This window comes from Nicrophorus vespilloides, unplaced genomic scaffold (genome assembly GCF_001412225.1).
Source record: "Nicrophorus vespilloides isolate i.1.1-1 unplaced genomic scaffold, Nicve_v1.0, whole genome shotgun sequence".
Lineage (NCBI taxonomy): Eukaryota > Metazoa > Arthropoda > Insecta > Coleoptera > Silphidae > Nicrophorus > Nicrophorus vespilloides.
In genome coordinates this window covers 9,286-10,055 of record NW_017097550.1, presented here as the reverse complement: position 1 = coordinate 10,055, position 770 = coordinate 9,286, and the positions used below count along the sequence as shown (strand labels likewise).

Below are 770 nucleotides of genomic sequence, written 5' to 3'. Positions count from 1 at the left end.
TTTAAACTATTTTTTATATTTGTCACAACATCTCTCTAAAAATGTAAATATGTTTATTATATTATTTTTGAAAGCAATTGAGGTTGAAATTGTTTTATTAATGAAAAAAATCTGCGGAAAATATTTATTTCGTTTTTGTTTTTCTATCATCGTAATTGTGATTGGGCAAATATTCAAAACTCAAAATCTTTGAAATATTGGAAAATGTAAAATTTGAGGAATTTTTAAACTATTTTTTATATTTGTCACAACATCTCTCTAAAAATGTAAATATGTTTATTATATTATTTTTGAAAGCAATTGAGGTTAAAATTGTTTTGTTAATGAAAAAAATCTGCGGAAAATGCGCATGAAAATATTTACTTCGTTTTTGTTTTTCTATCATCGGAATTGTGAATGGGCAAATATTGAAAACTTAAAATCTTTGAAATATTTTAACTATTTTTTTTTTATATTTGTCACAACATCTCTCTAAAATATAAATATGTTTATTATATTATTTTTGAAAGCAATTGAGGTTAAAATTGTTTTGTTAATGAAAAAAATCTGCGGAAAATGCGCATGAAAATATTTATTTCGTTTTTGTTTTTCTATCATCGTAATTGTGATTGGGCAAAGATTGAAAACTTAAAATCTTTGAAATATTGGAAAATGTAAAATTTGAGGAATTTTTGAACTATTTTTTTATATTTGTCACAACATCTCACTAAAAATGTAAATATGTTTATTATATTATTTTTGAAAGCAATTGAGGTTAAAATTGTTTTGTT

The 770-nt window shown here is 21.7% G+C and overlaps 1 protein-coding gene across 1 annotated transcript in view; it reads left to right on the top strand.

Annotated features, from left to right (window-relative positions):
- LOC108560397 (putative sodium-coupled neutral amino acid transporter 11) overlaps window positions 1–770 on the top strand; it is a 7,902-nt gene that overhangs the window by 2,832 nt on the left and 4,300 nt on the right. The gene's annotated exons all lie outside the window — the stretch shown is intronic.